At 44.9% G+C, this 23,847-nt stretch overlaps 2 non-coding genes across 2 annotated transcripts; both read right to left on the minus strand.

The window, feature by feature from the left end:
- Window positions 1-9,955: 9,955 nt before the first annotated feature.
- On the minus strand, window positions 9,956-10,027 carry trnaa-ugc (transfer RNA alanine (anticodon UGC)). Its single transcript has one exon. It is a non-coding gene; the product is annotated as a tRNA-Ala (tRNA).
- A 12,720-nt stretch (window positions 10,028-22,747) lies between these two features.
- trnak-uuu (transfer RNA lysine (anticodon UUU)) lies at window positions 22,748-22,832 on the minus strand. Its single transcript is given in 2 exon segments — window positions 22,748-22,783; window positions 22,796-22,832. It is a non-coding gene; the product is annotated as a tRNA-Lys (tRNA).
- Window positions 22,833-23,847: the final 1,015 nt, after the last annotated feature.

The raw sequence follows: 23,847 nt of genomic DNA on the forward strand, positions 1-23,847 counted from the left end.
AGAGAAAAATGAGGACCGACCTCCGCGGTTCTCCCAGAGTGCGGGAGGCGGAGTAACAGCAGCAGACAGAGAGATCTCTCTAAACCAGCCGCTGCCGCCGGAGAGAAGCGAGTCCCGTTCCGAGCCGTGTCTGTCAGGCGCCCGCTGACCCTCTCTTCACTGAAGGGGACCGATTCAGCACCAACTCACACACCCACCATTGGATCATTGAATCACCTTCAACACCTGAATTACATCACCACTTAATCCTCTCTTCACGAGGAAATACAAACCTTGTCCACACAACTTGCCCTCATAATGTTACCATTTTAGCCCCGGTATCATTCTGGTCTTTCTGCGTTGCACCTCCTGCAAGGCCAATATATCCTTCCTGAGGTCTGGTGCCCAGGACTGAATGCCGTACTCTAAATGTGGCCTTAGCAGAGTTTATAGAATTCTAACATAACTTCCACCCTTTTGAATTCCAGTTCCCTTGAGATGAAGGCCGACATTCCATTCGCCATTTTAATTATTTTTTGCACCTGTCTGCCAACTCTTCGTGATTTCCCGAAGTATCTCTGCTCACGCACAGTTCCTGGCTTCTCGCCATTTTGAAAATACTCTGATTTATCTTGCTTAGGGCCAAAGTGGATGGTCTCACACTTCCCCATATTGAAACTTTGAACACTCTGGGGCTCTTTTGTATAGAAAAGAGAAGGCTGAGGGTGACCTGATACAGGACTTTAAGATTATGCAAGGGTTTGATAGGTCAGATGTAGATAAGGTGTTTGTACTTTTGGGAGTGGGGACGTCAAAACTTCGGGCCATGAATATAATAGTCATCAATAAATCCAATCTGGCATTCAAGAGAAACATATTTATCCAGAGAGGCGTTAGAATGTGCAGCTCGCTCCCACAAGGAGTAGTTAATGCAAATCGCATGGATGCATTTACGGTGAAGCTGGATAAACACATGGAGGAGAAAGGAATATTCGGGTTTGCTCATCGGGTTAGATGAAGAGGGGTTGGAGGAGGCTCGTCTGCAGCATAAACACCGGTATAGTCTAGTTGAGCCGAATTGCCTGTTTCTGTGATGTACATTCGATGTAATTCTATGTAAGCTCCATCTGACACAGTTTTACCAACTCACTGAATCTATCAATTTCCTTTTACAACTTTATGCTCCCATCTACACTACTCACTGTGCCTCTTAACTTGGTGTCGTCGATAAACCTGGATATACCGCTCTCTATTTCTTTATCTACCTCATTTATATATATAATAAAAAGATGATTTGCCGGTACAGATCCCTGGGGGACACCACTAACCACATCCTATCAATTTGAGTACATACCCATTAACCCTACTCTCTGTCTCCTACCTCCAAACCAACTCCCTCGCCATTTCAATGGGTTGCTATAAATTCCACATGTTCTCATTTCTGTTAACAGTCTCTGATGCTAAACCTTAATGAATGCCTCTGGAAGTCAATATGCACATAACACCCATAGACACTCCATCATTTACCACATTAGTCACATTTTCAAAAAGTTCAACCAGTTTCGTTAGACTTGACTTACCCTTTACAAATCCATGCTGACTCTCTCTGATCAATTCAGGTTTATCCAAGTGCTCAGTCATTCTTTCCCTAATAACAGATACTGGTAACTTCCCCACAACAGACGTCAGACTAATAGGTCTATAATTTCCTGCTTTATCTCTCCTACCCTTCCTATATAATGGAATGACATTTGAATTTTTTCAATCCATGGAACAATTCCTGAATCAAGAGAGTTTTGAACGATCATGACTAAAGCATGTACAATTTCCTCACCTATTCCCCTTAGTCCCCTGGGATGGTAAACATCAGGTCCTGGAGATTTGTCTATCTTTAGTCTAATTGTTTTCTCCAATACCATTATTTTACTGACACTGAATCCCCTTGATTTATTTTCAGTTTTCCTCGTGTCTCTGGTACATTATCCTCATGCTTTTCTGTGAGTGTCAAAAAAGGCTGCCATTTCCTGATTTTCAATTACAATATCACCTCCATCTGTCTTTAAGGGGCCCACATTACTCTTAGTCACCCTTCTTTCTCATAATATACGTGTAAAAACCTTGAAAGTTGTCCTTAATTTCATTCACAAGTTTTTCTCGTTTTCCCTCTTTGCACCTTTTACGATTTTTTTTAGTTTCAGCACCACAATAAACAACTCTTCACTGTGAAATTTGCTCAATTAGTTCTTCAGTGTCAGAGCGAGAATTGTCCATCCCTAATTTATTTAAAGTAACAAACAGAAGCACAAATATTCATCCGTGTATCAAAGCACTGATGGACACAGAAAGATAAACACAGCCTGAAACGCAGTCAGTATCGGGATTCACAGGGAAACGGGCAAGCGAAATCGACAAAGATCAAACAGTCTGAACCCACAACAGAATGTGACGTGTTGCTGATAGATATTAATGAGAGGAGGTGGGAAACAGTACCATGAATTGGCTCCATGGCTTAGTTGGTTCAAGCACCTGTCTCGTAAACAGAAGATCCTGGGTTCAACTCCCAGCGGTGCCTTTGTGTAATTCATGGTGTTTAGTGAATTTGAGAAGCACACAGTGCTGTGTTTGTGTTTTGTTCAGCAGCCAACACGGAACTGATCAGATGGTCTCTTCAAAAATGCCTTTTCATTATGCAGACAGCCCTCTCACAGAATGTGCCCGTGACATGTTCTTGTTTCTGGGCTCGTTGAGTTCGGGGTTTAATTCTCGATTCGAGGTTCATACCCTGGAGAAACCCTAATTTAACCCTAGACTTTTTATCTTGAGCTGCGGTTCAGACTTTTGCTGAGAGGGAAAAGAAGTCCCCAAATCACTCCACCTGAATCTCACGCGGTCTCGGAAGAAGTTCAGTTCAAACAATCAGGACTTTAAAGGCACCTCAATGACCTGCACTTTCATTGAATGAGCTTTGTTTACAATTGCATTCGACCTTGAAACCGCTCTGGGCTTTCATCACACTGAAGCAGAGTGTGGCCGCTCTGTATCTGTGAGCATGTCGGTGACGAGGTTCGCTCTGATATTGGTCGCTCTCAATTTTTAAGATCTCGCCAAGCTCTGGGAAAAGAAACCGGGAATCGAATTGTCCCTGTAAGTGATGAATTGAAGGGATTGGTGCTCCAAGCAGATCTGGAAAATGCGCAGTGCGGTCGCTCAGGAATTCCAAATCCACCCTCTCGCCACTCGACGATCACAATAACTGAGCAGAGAATAAATGTCACACCCTTTATTTTGGAAAAGCAAAACGGTGGGGATTTTTATCATAGCCCGATGCCTTTCGTGTTGTATCAGATGTTCCCCGTTGCGTTACTTTCATCTTCATCGGAGAACCGGTTTGGGCGTTCCTGTGATAAACGGCGACAATTGCCTGTTAATGTTAAATTTAAGATGCAGTCTATAAAATGATGAAATTTCATCACATGCAAAGCACAAAAATCTTATTAAAGTTTTGACTGTCTCTCGGTAACCACGTCAGCATCTCCTTCAGTCTGAAACAGAACATTATTGGTTGATTAATGGTGATTAAAACAGTCATTCAACTACGAACAGGGTTTAATTAGCTTCATGTAATTATTTATTAAGTTCATAACTCTTGTTAAATTTAATTCTGTGACTGGGAATGGAACCACCCGGTGATGGGAGCACTGAATTTTAACCACCAGTCCATCGGGGAGCTCCCAGGATTGAGCACCGATGACATTTATTTTTCATGGAACTGATGACATTTATTTTTCTTTCACTCTTCCGTGATTCATTCAGCTCTGTGTTTATTCTCAGGCCTCTTATCTCTCCCTTCTTTTCAGCTTCTGACTGCGGATATTCCTCTGGTCAAATATGAATAATATAGAATATCTCACAGCCCCGCTATATTTGCTCCTTCTCTGCACAGTTCTGTACAAAATCAAACTGTAGGCAGATACCGACAGTGTGTCTCCCTCACTCCCCACAGGAGCAGCAGGAGATGACACTTTAAACTGCCAGTTGCTTCAAACGATGCCCGATAGACCTGTGTTGCCTTGGAGTTTTCCCAGGAGCTGCATTGATTCGGTGTGTGAATTTTGGAAATGGAAACATGTCCATCAGCAGCTTGTGGGAGTATTTTCCCTCACTTTCCATTCCATGTGCATGCCTACTTGCACTTGGTGTTGTCATTGCCTGAACATCACCTTCTGTCCCGATAGTCCTTCGAACAGAAAATGCCATTTTGTGCGAGCAGCTTGTCTGACACGAAAATGACCTGAATTACAAAGGGGCGAGTGGGAAAGGCCGCGTTGGTCTGCTTGTTCACAGCAAAGAATTTTCAGCATTACCTTGTGGTTCAGTGTTTAGGATTCGGAGCTTTCATCACCACGGCAACGGTTCGATTGGTGTCTGTCTCAACATCCACATATTATCCACTCTACCATAAGTGGACTGGACTCAAATTGCTGATTTTTCACTGTGAGGGTGAAGAGACATAAATGTGTGGACATTAGTTACGAATTCATCAGCTGGGTTGCACCTTTGCTTCTCCCCCCGTCTCAGTCTTTCCATCTTTACCCTTCACTGCCGGTGTTCCAGGTTCGATCATCCGTGGCTGTTCAACGAAGCCTGAGAAGTCCATGAGGGAAAAACACAGAGAGTCAGAGACAAGGTGGGATCAAAGTATAGGAAGAAATAGTATCAATGTGAAGTTCTGCGAACGGGCAGAATTTAAGATGGAGCTTGGGAGAGATTCCTTCACGTGTCTTGCAATTTTGCAAGAGACCATTGGGCTCCGAATTAAAAGCATGAGCCGCGCTGGAGAGTCTCTCTGAGAGAGGGAATGCGGTTCGTCAACTCCAGTTCATCGTTATTTGAGCAGTAAAAATAACTTTAAGAAGTATCACTGGGAACAGGATTCGAACGTACGCAGGAAATCCCCAGGGGATTCCGAGTCCAACGCCTTAACCACTCGGCCATCGCAGCTACAAACATCTGTTATGCACGGCTGTAAATCAGAATGTGCAGGTTTATCACAAGCGATCTGTGATACAATGTTCTCTCCGACAGGTGAAAGGCCCTGATCCCTGGTCTGTGCTGATTCTCTGATAGTTTACTGGGTAAAGGCCCTGATCCCTGGTCTGTGCTGATTCTCTGATAGTTTAGTGGGATTCATTCTGTATCTGTCAGTCTCTGGTACAGTGTGTGAGTGTGGGATTCATTCTGTATCTCTCAGTCTCTGGTACTGTGTGTGAACTTGGGATTGATTCTGTATCTTGTCAGCATTGTGTGTGAGAGTTTGTGATTCATTCTTTATAGGCAGTCTCTCATACTGTGTGTTAGTGTGGGATTCATTCTGTATCTGTCAGTCTCTCGTACTCCGTGTGAGTGTGGGACTCATTCTTTATATACAGTCCCCATGACTGTATGTGGGAGTTGAATTCATCCTAAATATGCAGTTACTCATACTGCATGTTAGTGTGGGATTCATACTGTACCTATCAGTCCCTGGTACTTGATGAGAGTGTGGGATTAACTCTGTGTCTGTCAGTCTCTAGTACTGTATGTGAGTTTGGGATTCCTTCTGTATCTGTGAGTGTTGGATTCATTCTGTGTCTGTGTGTCTCTGGTACTGTATCTGAATGTGAGATTCATTCTGTATCTGTACGTAATTATTCTCTCAGATTACATTATTGCGTTCAATACTTTAGCTTTAATATCTTAATGTTTGAAGAGTTTTACTCCTTATTTAATTTGTAAATATGGACAAACTTTAGGATTTGGTGTTGGAGGTTTTAATCAGATAATTTGTGTGCTTTTTGGACTACTATTAAATCTGAGTACTATTGTGGATGATAATGAATCTTTCAAACTGATAAGGTGACATTTTTGAATTGGTTTGTAATGTGTAGATCAGTCTGTAGAAATGGAATTGATATTGTATCTTTCAGTCTAATATTGTATGAGATTTTTGGACTGGTATATAATGTGTATCTCAGTCTGCACTAATAGAATTGATACTCTATCTTTAAATTTCATTCTGCGAGTGCATTCTGAACAGGTATCTAATTTGCTTCTCAGGTTTACTATCTTTCAGTATTTCTCAATCGATACTGTACGTGAGGTTTGGATTTGTAGCAAATGGTACACTTTTCGAATGGATATTTCATGTATTAAAGTCATGTGTGAGAGAGTTCTGGGCTAGTATTCAATTGGAATCTCGGGTACATTATTGGGATTCATTCTGTCCCTTTCAATCGGGTACCATGTGTGATTTCTCTCTGGTATTTAATTCGTAGCTATGTTGCCCTATTGTGAGATTGACACAGTGCCTTTCAATCTGAGAGTGTGATTTTGGACTGGGATTTTTGTATCTGCCTGTCAGCGGGACAGAGTTCGGGGCAAATGGAACAGTGTCTGCCTCACCCGCTCTGTTTGAATGTTGGATTGAAATTGTGTCTCTGGAACTTGGGATCAGTGTGGGACTGACAACTTCTACTGTCTGAGACTGTGGAACTGATGACCTGTCTGTGTCTCTGTGCTCTGTGGGTGATAATGTACCTCCTGTGTGTGAGAAGGAGCTGGCTGCACTCCTCCTTGTGCCTCGGGTGGAGGAAACATCACATTCATTCTGGATCATTCAAGGATTCGCCTGTGGAAAGAAAATGATCTCTTGTAACTCAAGAAATGGTGAGGTTGAAAATGGAAAAGTGATCAGTTTAATATCTCTAATGATCATTTTGAATATCCACAAATGAAAACCAGTGATACAAACAGTGTCAGTGTCTGACTCCACTGCAGCACTCAGCTTCTGCACACCAGGTGTGTTGGGCTGTTTTACAACAATTTAGTGACATCCAGACACAACCCAACCCCTGCACTGATCCATGAATGGGACTACCCGATGGGGCAGGGACCTTTGTCCAGGTCAGGTTTCTAATCCCCTCTCCCATGGGACTAATCGTTCAACCCAAATATAACAGTCGCTGTTTAAATTGTGTCCTTCACACTTCTCACCTGATGCCTGCAATAGATGCTCTTTGTATAACTCCCCACATCCTTACTGTCCGGCTCTGTTTCCACTCTTCACTGTCCAATAACAATAAACAGGGGGAGACTGGAACTAAACCAGGACCATTCACTCCTGGTTTGGGGAGAGAAAGCAGCAATGGTTTTAATAGCAGGTTCTTCCCATTCTCTCCCTTCCCCTGGACACACCCTGTCCACACACAGCCCGAGAATGACCTCTCCCTTCCCCCCTCTCACTCCATGTTCCGGGACCAGTTCCTGATCCACTCCGCCTCTTACAAACAGCCCCCGGACTCCCCCTGCCCTTCCCCCGGACTCAATGCCGATCTCTGAGCCCATCTGCGGACACGGTCCCGGAGCGATGAGCTGCTGTAACGAGGCTGCTCTTTGCTCCCTTCCCCCGGGGGCCGTGATCTCTCCATTCCCGCCTGTCTGAGCAAAGGAAGTGGGTCTGGGGGAAAGGTCAGAGGGAATGGGCTCCACAGGCAGTGCAGGAACAGGCACCAGAATGGGAAACAGATGGGATTCCACCAGTGCCTAACGCTGGAATCCAGACTGACTTTACAATCTCCAACTATTAAACTCGAGGTTTCCATCCCTGCTGTTTCTCTCGGGGAATTTTGATGGGAAAGAGTCTTTCAGAGATAAAGTGAGCGGCTGTGGAATGAGCCAATGGGTTCTGTTCATTCTTGGCTCCCTTACTGATAAAGTAACGTTTGACTCCGAAACTGGAGGGAGGATTCCTCAAACCAATCCTGGAGAAACGGGGGAGGAAAGTGGGAGTCGGTGTATTTGCTGGGACCGTGTAGGATTAATATCAGGCAGCAACAGTCCCAGTTTATTTCAATCGGAGTGAAACTCTCGGTCACTGAGAGTAATGCAGAACGGCCCTGAGCTGCAAGATTGCAGAGGGGACAACATGCAAGAGAGGGTTAAATGTGTGACACTGTCCCTGAGAGTGGGATTAATAATGTGTCTGTCTCTGAAATAATATCAGTGAGAGATGAGACTGCATCTTCTGTCACTCCACCTTGGAATAGCATTTGGAATGGAATATTTTCCAATTTGTTACTCTGTGAAAACGGGACATTACAGGTCAGTTTCTCTCTCTCTCTTTTGTACAGCATATGAAGGTGGGATACTGTTACTGAGAGTGATACAGAGACACTGATAGGAAGTGTAATTCTGATACTGTGCCTGTCTGTTTTTATCTCTCTCTAGCGCTGTACATGAAGGTGGAATATTGTTACTGAGTGTGAAACGGACACACTGATGGGAAGTGTGAGACTGATACTGTGTCTGTCTGTGTGTCTCTCTCTGTCTGTCTGTCTTTCTCTCTCCCTAGTGCTGTACAAGGAGGCGGGATACTGTTACTGAGCGTAATATAGACACACTGATAGAAAGGGAAAGACTGATTCTGTGTCTGTGAACAGACCTCCGGTGCTATTGGTGAGACGGTCACTGTCCCTTTTACTGTATATCAACCGGTCTGACGGGGCATTCATCCTTCGCCAGTCCTGTAAGGAAAGGTGGAGAGAAACCGTCTGTAACTGTCTGACACTGGACTGTCTGTGAGTGTTGAATTTATTCAGTAAGTCGTCGTGTCTGGGTGTTGAGAACGGGATGGAGAGGACACCAGTTACTATTATCTGACAGTCAGGTTAGGAGGAGAGAGAAACACAGAGAGACTGGAGGAGCCCAGAGCGGATAATTTGTATTTTCATCTTAACCAAACATATCACCGTGTGCGGACAATATAATAATGTAAAAGGAGGAGGACAAGGTGAGGCCCAGACAGCATTGAATCTCATTTCACGACAGACGGACGCAGGACTTGTCCCAGGTGAGGGTTTTGTGTTTAAAGATCACTTCACTAAAAACACCTTAACGATCTGGGGTTACAGACGGACATGACGGGCAGGAAAAGACCAGCTGGTTCATCAATCCTGCCCCACATGCCTGGAGCATCGTGACTGGACACTTCCTACACACACCACCAGCCCCACCCACCGGGAACATGGAATCTCCTGGGAGCGGTCACAAACCAGAAAAAAATCCAGAAAAAAACCACTCACCTTCTATATGATGCGATCTCTGCCCCAGTCAAGAACCGGTCCAGATCCCTCGAGAAGGCGGAGAGAGAGTCAGCGCCCACCGCACCAGAGAGAGTCAGAGTCAGCACCCACCGCACCAGAGAGAGTCAGAGTCAGCACCCACCGCACCAGAGAGAGTCAGAGTCAGCACCCACCGCACCAGAGAGAGTCAGCACCCACCGCACCAGAGAGAGTCAGCACCCACCGCACCAGAGTCAGAGTCAGCACTCACCGCACCGGAGAGAGTCAGCACCCACCGCACAGGAGAGAGTCAGCACCCACCGCACCAGAGAGAGTCAGCACTCACCGCACCGGAGAGAGTCAGCACCCACCGCACCAGAGAGGGTCGGCGCCCACCGCACCAGAGAGGGTCGGCGCCCACCGCACCAGAGAGGGTCGGCGCCCACCGCACCAGAGAGAGTCAGCACCCACCACACCAGAGAGGGTCAGCACCCCCCGCACCAGAGAGAGTCAGCACCCACCACACCAGAGAGGGTCAGCACCCCCCGCACCAGCCGGGAATGCATTCCAGATGCTCACTCCTCTCTGGGAAAAGAAGAAGCTCCCAACATCCAGACTATTCTTCCCTCTTTGTGGTCGGATGCCGGTCCGCTGCTTCCCCCCAATCTGTGAAACTGGAAATAATCGATCACTGGGCAAGCTGTTCAACCATGAGATGGGAGCCATTGAAACACCGTGGGCGCTCTCCCATTGAATTATATTCTGTGCGGAGCGTTCGGTTTTTCGCGAGGTGAAGAAACTCTTGTCTCTCCTTGTGTGTGAATGTGAGGCGAGTCTCAGATGATATTCTCACAGTTGAATCCAAAATGTAACTTGTTTGGAGATGCCGGGGATTGAACCCAGGACCTCATACATGCAAAGCATGTGCTCTTCCACTGAGCTACATCCCCACGGGGCAAAAGATACCTGAGAAATAAACAAGCAGACACTTTAGAAGTGAAGCCGTGAGCTTTCTGCTCCGTCTCTCCAGGACATCGAGATGCCCAGCGGTCCCGCGTGTTCACAATGTTCAACCTCTGCTTCAGTTCACGGGGTTTCTGCTCCTCTTTACTTTGAACTTTCCAAAAAAAATCTGCGGAAATAAAAAAACCCAATCGCTAATGGTCAGTGACAAGGCTGAAATCCAACCTCTGAATCATAAAGTGAGATGGAAGAATGACAGAGCGTCAAACAGGAACAAGAGCTGGGACTGCTCGCTCGATATTGCACCGTCACACATTCCCCTCAGTCGGCGGCTGCTTTGAGTTGAGCTGTTGAGGGGACCGAGAGATGAAGTCCCGCTCCGGGACAATTTAATGCTTGTGGAGCCTCAGAAGTTGGAACTCGCTGAGCTCAAAAAACGTCATTCAACTTTCCGTGGGTAATTCAGGTGAAAAATTATTTTGGAAGATGCTGAGAGTTGAACCCAGGATCTCAACACATGTAAAACATGCGCTCTATCACTGAACTAAATCCCCAGATTGAAGAAACCTCTCACCAAGGAAAGAAGAACTGATTGTCCTCATTTTATGAGGCCACCCGTGGTGGGTGTGCACTGCACTCACTGCATTTTAATGGGGAAATAATCAATTTATATTATGTAATTATCCCCCACTCACTGCATTTTACTGGAGAAATAATCAATTTATATTATGTAACTATCCTCCACTCACTGCATTTTACTGGAGAAATAATCAATTTATATTATGTAACTATCCCCCACTCATTGCATTTTACTGGAGAAATAATCAATTTATATTCTGTAACTATCCCCCACTCACTGCATTTTGCTGGAGAAATAATTAATTTATATTCTGTAACTATCCTCCACTCACTGCATTTTACTGGAAAAATAATCAATTTATTTTATGTAACTATCCCCCACCAGGTTTTAGCTGTTGTCAGAAATAGTCCCTTCGTGGTCGCCAATTGTAGGATTTAAACCACTATTTTCAGGATTATAATCTGATCCAATCTAAGGACTGGTTCCTGACAACAACAAGATCACCACTGGTACTGGTATTACGGTTAAAGGCAAAACCGATTTATTAATCACATCACAATTAGTGCAAAAAGGTGATACTTAACAAAGAGAAATAGTGAGTGTTCCTTGAAACCTCGGGAGTGTCCCTCCAAGTGACTACGGTGCGGTCTCTCTCTCTCTCTCTATCCCTCCAAGTGACTACGGTGCGGTCTCTCTCTCTCTGTCCCTCCAAGTGACTACGGTGCGGTCTCTCTCTCTCTCTCTCTTTCCCTCCAAGTGACTACGGTGCGGTCTCTCTCTCTCTCTCTCTCTCTATCCCTCCAAGTGACTACGGTGCTGTCTCTCTCTCTCTCTCTCTCTATCCCTCCAAGTGACTACGGTGCGGTCTCTCTCTCTCTCTCTCTATCCCTCCAAGTGATTACGGTGCGGTCTCTCTCTCTCTCTCTCTCTGTCCCTCCAAGTGACTACAGTGTGGTCTCTCTCTCTCTCTCTATCCCTCCAAGTGACTACGGTGCAGTCTCTCTCTCTCTCTCTCTGTCCCTCCAAGTGACTACGGTGCGGTCTCTCTCTCTCTCTCTCTCTGTCCCTCCAAGTGACTACAGTGCGGTCTCTCTCTCTCTCTCTCTCTATCCCTCCAAGTGACTACAGTGCGGTCTCTCTCTCTCTGTCCCTCCAAGTGACTACGGTGCGGTCTCTCTCTCTCTCTCTCTGTCCCTCCAAGTGACTACAGTGCGGTCTCTCTCTCTCTCTCTCTATCCCTCCAAGTGACTACGGTGCGGTCTCTCTCTCTCTCTCTCTATCCCTCCAAGTGACTACGGTGCGGTCTCTCTCTCTCTCTCTCTATCCCTCCAAGTGACTACAGTGCAGTCTCTCTCTCTCTCTCTCTTGCTGTGATCTGTTGACTGAAAAGTTCTCTTCTTCCTTGCCAGAATCTTGTTCGCCTTCCTCAGCTTTTGAGGTCTCTTCTTATTCCCTTTTTCAGTTTATGAGCAGTTCACTCTCACATCCACATCTCTCAGCCTGACCATTATTCATGTCTCTCAACCTTCAGAAGTTACATTCCAAGCATAACTCCTGGTAACATCCGTGCCTTGTTGTTACAGACTTAACAGAACCTTATTTAGAGTTTGCATTGCCAGCCTTCACAGAACCGTTTGTATAAACAGACTTCTACTGACTGGCTTGTGGAGGCTCGAGATAGAGAGGCCTGAGCCTGAGTGACTCCTTGATTTAATGAACCTTCAGTCCCTTTATCTACATGTATTTTAGATATTATGCTATCACAGCACATTCCTCCCTTAGGTCTGTTCATTCCCACTTTACTGTTGTCAGCATCCTTTTAGTTTTAACTGCAAACTTGACTGTAATAACCATCATGCATCCTTCTCGGCCCACCAGCACTTTCTTATTGAACACACGTTACATGGTTCATTCTATATTAATACACAGTACAGTTTACATTTATAGATACATAGATTCACAGTACATTTTGTTCTACTTCTACTATTGATTATAATTATACTAAATTCTATCTGTTAATGGGTTAATCCTTACACGTTGTTCTTCCTGACTCTAAACACCATAGTTCAGTCCTGGATGTGATTAACTGCAGAATCCAAACCCTGCAGTCACTTGTGAACTCGCTGGTGTCTCAGCACGTGTGATGACTGAGTGAATCCCTTCCCACACACGGAGCAGGTGAACAGTCTCTCCACAATGTGCGTGAGTTGATGTGTCAGCAGTTCATTTCTGCTTTTAAAGCTCTTCTCAAAGTTACTGCATTAAAAGGTCACTCAATAGTGTGAACAAGTTGATGTCTCAGAAGGTCAGATGAATTTGTGAATCCCTTCCCACACATGGAGCAGGTGAACAGTCTCTCCCCAGTGTCAGTGTGTTGGTGTTTCAGATCATTTGTTTTAAATCCCTTCTCACAGTCAGAACATTTCAGAGGTCTCTTATCAGAGTGAACTCGCTGGTGTCTCAGCAGGTGTGATGACCGAGTAAATCTCTTCTTACACAGGGAGCAGGTGAACGGCCTCTCTCTGACGTGAGTGTGTCGATGTCTTCACAATTTGTATCTGTATTTAGAGCTCTTCGTGCAGTCAGAACATTAAAAAGGTCTCTCCCCAGTCTGAACAATTTGGTGTGTCAGCAGTTTGGATGAAATAGTGAATCCCTTCCCTCACACGGAGCAGGTGAGCGGCCTCTCCCCAGTGTGGGTGCGTTGGTGTGTCAGCAGATTCTTTTTGCTTTTAAACCTCGTCTCACAGTCAGAACATTTTAAAGGTCTCTCATCGGAGTGAACTCGCTGGTGTGTTAGCAGGGTGGAAGAATGAGTGAATTTCTTCCCACACACGGAGCAGGAGAACGGCCTCTCCCCAGTGTGAACTCGCTGGTGTATCAGCAGGTGGCATGATCGAGTAAATCTCTTCTTACACACAGAGCAGGAGAACGGTCTCTCCCCAGTGTGAGTGCGTTGGTGTGTCAGCAGTTCAATTTTGCTTTTAAAGCTCCTCTCACAGTCAGAACATTTAAAAGGTCTCTCATCAGAGTGAACTCGCTGGTGTGTCAGCAGGGTGGATGATTGAGTGAATCTCTTCTTACACACGGAGCAGGTGAATGGCCTCTCCCCAGTGTGAACACGCTGGTGTCACAAAAGTTGTGATGACAGTGTGAATCTCTTCCCGCACACGGAGCAGGTGAACGGCCTCTCCCCGGTGTCACTGCGTTGATGTCTCAGCAGTTCGTTTCTGCTTTTAAAGCTCTTCCCACAGTCAGAGCATTTAAAAGGTCTCTCATCAGAGTGAACTCGCTGGTGTGACAGCAGGTGGCATGATCGAGTGAATCCCTTCCCACACACAGTGTGAGTGCGTCGATGAGTTTCCAGCTCTGAAGGGTAATTGAATCCCTTCCCACAGTCCCCACATTTCCACGGTTTCTCCGTGGTCCGTGTGTCCTTGTGTCTCTCCAGGTTGGACGATCAGTTGAAGCCTCGTCCACACACAGAACACGTGGACGGTTTCTCCCCGCTGTGAATGGTGCGATGTTTTTTCAGGCTGTGTAACTGGTTAAAGCTCTTTCCACAGTCAGTGCACTGGAACACTCTCACTCGGGTGTGTGTGTCTCGGTGCTTTTCCACTCACACTGATGTTTGAAATCTTCTCCCACGGATAGAACAGACAAACATTTCTCCTTCCACATTCAAAGGCCGATGATATTCAGGTCCTGATGAATCGAGTGACTCTGTCAGATCTTGACGTGCTGTTTGGTTTGAGTTTTCCTCTGCAAATCCTCCCCATCTAATACCCTATAAAGGAGTTTATAAAAGTCATCACTGTAAGTACAGGGTAGAAATTCAGAAAAGACAATTCTAGTGTCTACAAAACCTTCTTTCCTCTCTTGTGCCTCAAAGCTGTAAATCCCCGTCCCACACACTCTCCCTCCTCCCTGTGCTGAAATCCAAACCCATCGCATCATCTTTCAGTGGCCCTAAAAAAATGAGTGAAAGGGTGAGAGAGTGAAAGGGTGAGAGAGTGAAAGGGTGAGAGAGTGAATGTGAGAGAGTGAATGTGAGTGTGAGAGAGTGAGTGTGAGAGAGTGAGTGTGAGAGAGTGAGTGTGAGAGAGAATGTGGGAGAGTGAATGTGAGAGAGTGAATGTGAGAGAGTGAATGTGAGAGAGTGAATGTGGGAGATTGAATGTGAGAGAGTGAATGTGAGTGTGAGAGAGTGAGTATGAGAGAGTGAGTGTGAGAGAGTGAGTGTGAGAGAGTGAGTGTGAGAGAGTGTGAATGTGAGAGAGTGAGAGTGAGAGAGAGTGAATGTGAGTGAGAGAGTGTGAGAGTGAATGTGAGAAAGTGAATGTGAGAAAGTGAATGAGAGAGTGAGTGTGAGAGTGAGTGTGAGAGAGTGAGTGTGAGAGAGTGAATGTGAGTGAGAGTGAGAGAGAGTGAATGTGAGTGAGAGAGTGTGAGAGAGTGAGTGTGAGAGAGTGAATGTGAGTACAGCAGTGGGCTCGATGTGGAGAATGAAGTGGGGCAGGTGGAGCATGTTTCAATGGGGCAGCAGTGATCATAATCTCATTAGGTTTAGAACAGTTATGGAAAAGGACAGGGGACAGTCAAATGTGAAAATTCTGAACTGGAGGAGGGCTAATTCCAGTGAGTTAAAAAGGGATCTTGTCCAGGTGAATTGGAATCAAAAATTGGCAGCCAGAACAGTAATTGAACAGTGGGAGGCCTTCAAGGAGGAGTGGGAATGGGTACAGAGGAGACAGATTCCCACGAGGAGGAAAGGAACAGCATCCAAAGCTCGAGCTCGGATGAATAAAGATATAGAGATCACCATTGCTCCTTCATTTACAGACGATCACTGACCTATCATCATTTCTCCTTCATTTACAGAAGTTTCCTGACTGATCACTATTTCTGCTTCATTTGTAGATGCTCCCTGACCAATTACATATCTCCTTCATTTACAGACGCTCCCTGACCAATCACATTTCTCCTTCATTTACAGACGCTCCCTGACCGATCACCAGTTCTTCAATTGCAGAAGCTCCCTGACTGATCAACAATTCTCCTTCAATTACAGACGCTCCCTGATCGATCCCCATTTCTTCTTCAATTGCAGACGCTCCCTGTCCGATCACCCTTTCTCCTTCATTTACAGACGCTCCCTGACCGATCACCATTTCTCCTTCATTTACAGACGCTCCCTGACCGATCCCCATTTCCCCTTCATTTACAGACGCTCCCTGACCGATCACCATTTCTCCTTTATTCACAGACGCTCCCTGTCCGATCACCCTTTCCCCTTCAATTGCAGACGCTCCCTGTCCGATCACCCTTTCTCCTTCATTTACAGACGCTCCCTGTCCGATCATCCTTTCTCCTTCATTTACAGACGCTCCCTGTCCGATCACCATTTCTCCTTCATTTACAGACGCTCCCTGACCGATCCCCATTTCTCCTTCATTTACAGACGCTCCCTGACCGATCCCCATTTCCCCTTCATTTACAGACGCTCCCTGACCGATCACCATTTCTCCTTCATTTACAGACGCTCCCTGACCGATCACCATTTCTCCTTCATTTACAGACGCTCCCTGACCGATCACCATTTCTCCTTCATTTACAGACGCTCCCTGACCGATCCCCATTTCTCCTTCATTTACAGACGCTCCCTGACCGATCACCATTTCTCCATCATTTACAGACGCTCCCTGACCGATCCCCATTTCCCCTTCATTTCCCGGCGGGTAGTGAGGGGGGGATAATGTTCACTGTTTTATATTCGGGTCTGGGGCCGCACTCGGGGTTTGTAAAGCCTGAGCCTGGGCCTGAGCCCGGACCCGGGCCCCGGGGTTTATTGAGCCTCTTGCTCCGATCCTCTGACCTGCACCGAACGCGCTCCTCCCGCAGCCTCGACTGGCCGCGCATGCTCAGGACACACTGACCGGTAATGAGTCAATACCGCGCCTGCGCACTGGGCTCCACTGATTCAGATAGGGCACAATCTGTACCGCGCTGCATGCTGGGTGATGCAGCCGCCATTGATGATCTTAATATCAGGCCGAAAAACAAAGACATTGGAAGCAGAGAGATCGCGTTTGGACCAAGGATAATAAAATGAACTGAAACCCCAGCGCTTCGAGCCATTTTAACCGGCACAAACACACAGCATAGAAGCCCTCCCCCGCTCCACCCCGAATTTGGTGAACTCCAGAAAAAAAATTTCAGTGACTTTTATTAATTTCGTTTTATTAACTGTTGCAACTGAAGGGTTCAATTAATGTTTATTTTCCAAATGCACCTCGGGACCGCCAGTCTCACCATTAATCCCGCCTGGCGATTAAGGAGAGTTCCGGACCAATAGGAGGAGCGGAAATTTGTAGGCATTTCATCGAACTCGTGGGGTGTTGCAGGGATCAGTACTGTGGCCTCAATTATTTACAATATATATCAATGACTTGGATGAAGGAACAGAGTGTCTTGTGGCCAGATTTGCTGATGATACAAAGATAGGTGGAAAAGCAAGTTGCAATGAGGACACAACGTGTCTGTGAAGGGATCTTGCCTGGTTAAGCGAATGGGCAAAAAATTGGCAGATGGAATATAATGTGGGAAAATGTGAAGTCATCCACTTTGGGAGGAAAAAATATTTTGCTTTTTTATTTGAATGGAGAAATACTACAAAATGCTGCACTACAGAGGGATCTGGGTTTCCTCGTGCAAGAAAGACAAAATTCAACATACAGGTGTAGCAGGTAATCCGGAAGGCAAACGGAATATTGGCTTTTATGTCCATGGGGATGGAGCATAAAATCAGTGAAGTCATGCTACAAATGTACAGGGTGCTGGTGAGACCACAACTGGAGTACTGCACACAGTTCTGAGGAAGGACATACTTGCATTTGAGGCAGTTCAGAGACGGTTCACTAGGTTGATTCCGGGTATGGAAGGGTTGTCTTATGATGAAAGATTGAACAGGTTGGGTCTACACTCAATGGAGTTTTGATTGAAACAGACAAGATTCTGTGGAGACTCAATAGCGTAGATGCTGAGAGGATGTTACCCCTCATGAGGGAATCTAAAACTAGGGGGCATAGTATCAGAATAAGGGGTCGCCCGTTTAAGACGGAAATGAGGAGGAATTTCTTCTCCCAGAGCGTCGTGAGTCTTTGGAATTCTTTACCCCAAAAAGCTGTGGAGGCTGAGTCATTGAATACGTTCAAGGCTGAGTTAGACAAATTTTTGATCAGCAAGGGAGTCAAAGGATATGGGGAAAGGGCGGGAAAGTGGAGCTGAGGTATAAATCAAATCAGCCATGATCTCATTAAATGGCGGACCAGGCTCGAGGGGCCGAATGGCCTACTCCTGCTCCTATCTCTTATGGTCTTATGGTAAATTGACTGGACGGCTGTGCTGACAGTTGGTCCTCCAGCCAATCGGAGTGTGTGGGGGCGGGAGTTGCGCCACTGAATGGGCGGTTCGAAGTCCAGATATCCGTCATTGTCTGAAGCATCATTTTTAAAAATTAATTTACATTGAGCTCCAGGAGAAAACTCGACCTTTCTGTTGTGGCTTGAAAAAGATGAAACCAGATGAGGTGGAGCAAACATTTCAACATTTGTTCGAAAAACACATTAATCAAGAATAGCCAACATGGATTATTTGAGATAACTCGAGTATACTGATAAAGGGAATGTAGTGGATGTTGTGTTGATGGATTGTGAACAGGTGTTTGATAAGGTGCCGGACAGGAGGCTTGTTGATAAAATTAATACGCACGGTATTAAAATAAATGAGGCAGTGTGGGTAGGAAGTTGTGTAAAGGGCAGAAAACAGAGAGTAGTGGTTAATGGATGTTCTTCAGATTGGAGGGATGTAAACAGTGGTGTCCCCCAGGGTCAGTGTTGGGACCATTGCTCTTCTCAATATAGAGAATGATCTGAGCTTGGGTATGTGGGACACAAGGTGAAAATCTATAGGTGACGCCAACATTGGCAGCGTGGGGAACTGGGAAGAGGAGTGTCAGTGACTTCATTGTGACGTCCACAGGTTCGTAAACAGGCGGGTGAAATTTAATGCAGAGAAATGTGACGTGATACATTTTGAGAGGAAGTAAAATGAGATGAAATATGCACTAAATGGTCAAAGTTTAAAATTAGAGGAGCAGAGAGACTAAGGGATGGCAGGTTCTAACTAATGCATTGTCTTATTAATTAACAAGTCTGAGAGTCAGCAACTTTAATACCTCATTCAGAAATATATGAGCAAATTCTCTTTCCTGTACTGTACCAGAGTAAACATGCCAGTCCCCCGTGTACACGAGATGATCCCGCTGGATGGAACCTCAGGCACCCTGAGCTTGATCTCAGGTGTCTCCAGTCCTGACTGTCCCTTACATCAGTATCCCGTCACTTTTATACCCTGTTGTGATCCATCTCTGTCACTGGAGCTGGAACTTCCCCAGTCTGTGGTTTACAAGGACGCATTGCTTGGTTCCCAGCAGTTATTTATCTTCAGTAGCGTTCTCATGATCACTGAACTACCCTGCTTACTGTTAATTAGACTCATAGAATCAAATAAATTTACGGCACAGAAAGAGGCCATTCGGCCCATTGCGTCTGTGCCGGCCGAAAAAGAGCTATCCAGTTTAATCCCACTTTCCAGCTCTTGGCCCATAGCCTTGTAGCTACCGGCAGTTCAAGTATTCTTAAAATGCGATGAGGATGTCCGCCTCTCCCACCCTTTCAGGCAGTCAGTTCCAGACCCCACAAACCTTGGGTGAAATAATTTCTCCTCAGTTCCCCATTAAACCTTCTACCAATCACTTTAAATCTATACCCCTGGTTCTTAACCTCTCTGCTAAGAGAAGTGGGTCCTTCCAAACCACGCTATCTGGGACCTTCATAATTGTGTTCACCTCAATTAAATCTGCCTTCAGTCTCCTCTGTTCCAAAGAAAACAACCCCAGCCTATCCAATCTTTCCTCATAGCTAAAATTCTACAGTCCAGGTAACATCCTTGTAAATCTTTCTTGCCTTGTGTATAAAATGTCTGCTATTTGAAAGTCGTGACATTGATCAAAGTCCGCGTTACATTTTCTTGCCATTTGTGTCAAGATTTGGAAAAGATCTGCTGCCTGACACTTTTAATGTTGCCGACCTTTAACTGTAGCTCACAGTGTCTGAACAGTCACTTTTATCATCAACCTTTTATGTATTTCCTGGTGCTCCATCTCCTTAACAACACAAGCTGATCACAGCATCGTTTCCTTTAAATTGAATTCCACTGTGAAAAAATGCACAATTTCAAAGTTAAGCAACGTGTGCAAGATTGGAAGGAGAGTGCGAGAGGAGATAATTGGTTTGGATCAGTGATCTCTTGAGCATTAAGACATTCATTATCTGAAAGAAGCACGGAGATGAGATTTCTGTCTATATTTATCAGTATAGAAAAGAAGCAGGGAGTTGAGATCCTTTTTTTATTCATCCTGCTATCTACAAAATCCTTCGCCTCTCAATGCCCAGCATCTTTCTTCCCAACTCCTTGCTCTGCAGGGAAGTCTTGGTTTCATTAATTCTCCATGTTAGCAGCAAACATCGAATTCACCTGGCAGATCTGACCATGGCTTCCAGTCATAAGTCATCCCATCGTGTTGACACCATGTTTGCAACTCAAGATAAGCTGTTTTATGTTCATGGAATTCATTCGAGTCAGTTTTCTAGATCAATATGTCGAGGAATCAACAAGGGAACAGGCTATTTCAGATCTAGTATTGTGTAATGAAACAGGGTTAATTAGTAATCTTATAGTAGATGATCCTCTGGGGAAGAATGATCATAATATGATAGAATTTGATATTGAGTTTGAGAGTGATGTCGTTAAGTCCGAAACTGGGGTCTCAAATTTAAACAAAACCATTTACGGAGTTATGAGGGGTGAGTTGGCTAAGGTAGTTTGGGAAAAGAGATTAAAAATATGATAATAGATAAGCAATGGTGAACATTTAAAGAAATAATTTAGAATTCCTCAACAAAATTACATTCCCTTGTGGATTAAAAGCTCCACCGTAAAAGTGGTCCAACCTTGGTTAACTGGAGAAATTAATGATAGTGTTAGGTTAAAAGAGGCTTACAATGTTGCCAAAAAGAATAGTAAGCCTGAGGATTAGGAGAGTTTGAGAAATCAGCAAAGGATGACCACGAAATTGCTAAAATGGGAGAAAATAGAACCAGCAAGAAATATAAGAATGGATTGTAAGAGCTTCTGCAAGTGTATATAAAGGAAGAGATTAGCGAAAGTAAACATGGGTCCATTGGAGACAGAGACAGGAGAATTTATAATGGAGAACAAGGAAATGGCAGAGACGTTTAACAAGTATTCTGTATCTGTCTTCACAGTAGAAGACACAAAAATCATACCAGAAGTATTGGGGAACCAAGGTGAGGAATCAGAGTGAGGAACCTAAAGCAATTAAGATTAGTAAAGAAAAAGTACTGGAGGAATTAATGGGACTAAAAGCTGACAAATTCATTGGCCCTGATGGCCTACATCCTAGGGTTTAAAAAGAGGTGGCTGCAGAGACAGTGGATGCACTGGTTTTATCTTCCAGAGTTCCCATGATTCGAGAAAGGTCCCCTTGGATTGGAAGGTACCAAATGTAACCCGGCTATTCAAGAAAGAGGGAGAGAGAAAATAGGGAACTACAGGCCATTTAGCCTGACAATAGTAGGAGGGAAATTGCGAGAATCTATTACTAGGGAGGTAGTAACAGGGCACTTAGAAAATCATGTTATAATTAGACACATGCAACTCGCTTTTATGAAAGGGAAATCGTGTTTGACAAATCTATAAGAGGTTTTGAGGGTGTAGATAGCAGGGTAGATAAGGGAGCACCAGTGCATGTCGTACATTTGGATTTTCAAAAGGCATTCGATAAGGTGCCACACAAAAGTTTGTTAAACAACATTAGGGCTCATGGGATTGTGGGTAATATATTAACATGGTTTGGGGAATTGTTGACGTACAGAAAACAGGAAGTCAGAATAAACAGGTCATTTTGGGGTTGGCAGGTTGTAACCAGTGGGGTGCCATGAAGATCAGTGCTTGGGCCTCAGATATTTACAATCTATATTAATGACTTAGATGAGGGGACCGAGTGTAATGTATCCAGGTTTGCTGATGAGACAAAATTGGTGGGAAAGTAAGCTGTGAGGAGGACGCAAAGAGGATGCAAAGTGATACAGACAGGTGAAGTGAGTGGGCGAGAAGTTGGTAAATGAAGTATAAAGTGGGGAAATGTGAGATTATTCACTTTGGTAGGAAGAATAGAAAAGCAGAATATTTGTAAAAGATGAGAGACCACGAAATGTTGGTATTCAGTGGGATTTGTGTGTCCTTGTACATGGATCAGAGAAAGTTAACATGCAGGTGCAGCAAGCAATTAGGAAAGCAAATGGTGTGTTGGCCTTTATTGCGAGGTGGTTGGAGAACAAGGATAAGGAAGTTTTGCTGTAATAAAATAGGGCTTTGGTGAGACCGCATCTGGAGTACTGTGTACAGATTTGATCTCCTTACCTGCGGAACGATACACTTGCCTTAGAGTGGGTGCAACAAAGGTTCACTAGATTGATTCCTGGGATGAGAGGTTTGTCCTGTGAGGAGAGATTGAGCAGAATGGGCCTATATTCTCTGCAGTTTACAATAATGAGGTGATCTCATTGAAACATGTAAAATTCTTGGAGGGCTTGACAGTGTAAATGCTGGGATGCTGTTTCCCCTCGCTGGAGAGTCCAGAATTAATGGTTATAATCCCAAGATAAGGGGCCGGCCATTTGGTACACAGATGAGGAATAATTTCTTCACTGAGAGGGTTGTGAACCATTGGAATTCTCTCCCCCAGAGGGCTGTGGATGCTGAGCCATTGAATCGATTCAAAACTGAGATAGATCGATTTTTGGACACGATGGAACTCAAGGGGTCTGGGGATTGGTCGGGAAAGTGGAGTTGAGGTCGAAGATCAGCGATGACGTTATCAAATGGCGGAGCAGGCTCGAGGGACTGAATGGCCAACTCTTGCTCCTTTCGCTGATATTGGTCCGCCTGAAAAGCAGAACTTGCCAGCTGTTTTAAAACTTTTAGCCTGAACAGGGACTTGAACCCTGGACCCTCAGATCACTACCTATTTTAAAAGTTTGATGCTCTATCGACTGAGCTATCCAGACTCGCTATAAGATTGGTTTCCATGATACAGATTCAGGGTGGGACTCAGAATTATCTCTGTCGATGTCGAATTCGGGGGAGTATCTCTTTTTTTCCAATTTTCAGCAACGTGTTGAGGAGAATCCTTGTTTCTGTTGAACATGATGTAAGAAACATGGACAGCGAACTCGTGAGTTTACAATTCTTCTTGTTTGTACAAAATGTCTTGTCATTCGTTCGCAGCAATAAAAAAAACACTTTACCCAATGGTTCAAAAGCTGAACTTGTTCCACACGGGAGCTGGGAAAGGCCTCTCGACATTTCAGCCGATCAACAATTGAAAGCTGAATAATTTCACCCGTTACACCGTGACACCAGGCAGCAGATTTGCCTCCCGAATTTTCCCTACACGACACTTCAAACCGATGAATACCTGCTTCACGGAAAGAAGAATTGTGTTTTTGGTTCTTCAGATTTAAAGATGTCGTGCCGGCCGCTTTACCATTTCAGCTCTCGCCAATCGCCCCCTCTCCCTCCTATAAATAAATAAACTCTCACCTGCTATTGCAAGACGGGAGGCCCGAGGAGCCTCAGTGCCCACATGGGGACATGAAGAAGTCGATGTGTTATGGAACCGGTTGTACCTTGAACTCCAGTCAAAATGTTTAGAAGGTTCAACTACTTTAGATGGTGCTGGAGCTCACAACCCCAGCATTTCTCGAGTGTATAATTATTGTAGAAATAACGCGCGCTGACCGATTGCTCCACTGGAGCCGCGCACGGTCTGTGTCCCCAGTGCTCCCATCAAACAGCTTCATCCTCGGTCTCTCAATTATCACTTCCTGATCTTTCCCACACAGAAACCTCCAACCAAGAGGCGATTCGTTAAACATCCGCAGTGACCTTTAAAAGCCGTGGAATCTGAAATAAAACCCCAGACAATAAAAGTTCTTAATTATATTATTAGTGACTTAAGGACAATTATTTTCATGGTACTTCAAGGAGGATTTGGGCAAAGTGAGAGCTGAAATTATGAAA

Source organism: Heptranchias perlo, unplaced genomic scaffold (genome assembly GCF_035084215.1).
Source record: "Heptranchias perlo isolate sHepPer1 unplaced genomic scaffold, sHepPer1.hap1 HAP1_SCAFFOLD_606, whole genome shotgun sequence".
Classification (NCBI taxonomy): Eukaryota; Metazoa; Chordata; class Chondrichthyes; order Hexanchiformes; family Hexanchidae; genus Heptranchias; species Heptranchias perlo.